The sequence below is a fragment of the Trachymyrmex septentrionalis genome, unplaced genomic scaffold (assembly GCF_001594115.1).
Source record: "Trachymyrmex septentrionalis isolate Tsep2-gDNA-1 unplaced genomic scaffold, Tsep1.0 scaffold92, whole genome shotgun sequence".
Classification (NCBI taxonomy): Eukaryota; Metazoa; Arthropoda; class Insecta; order Hymenoptera; family Formicidae; genus Trachymyrmex; species Trachymyrmex septentrionalis.
The window spans coordinates 1-431 of NW_017306112.1; positions in this window are offsets into that span (position 1 = coordinate 1).

Sequence of the window (431 nt, forward strand, 5' to 3'; positions counted from 1 at the left end):
GAGAGGAGTTACGAGCTGGTTTGGGCCCGCTGGGCCAAAAGTACGTCGAGGCCATCCTGAGGGGAGCGCGAGATAAGAAGAGTGATATACATAGATCGCGTGTACGGCGTTTACCTACACGAGGATGGGCTTATGTTTGGCAATAAACGTTTCGACGTGGATGACGCGGACAACATAATTATCGACGGCGTACGATACGCCGGTACACCAGGTCTTTACGAGTTGATTTTCAAGAGAATTCCCGACGATGTCCTCTACACGGAAGACGATATGCACAAGTACAAGAGCATGCTGTTGGTGACGAACGCGCACAAACACAAGTATCATTCACAGGGTCGATTATTGAGCAACAGAGGATACAAGTACAAACACGTAATCGCGCCGTTGATGTCGATCACACCCAAGAAACAGAAGAAATCTGGAAAGGGATT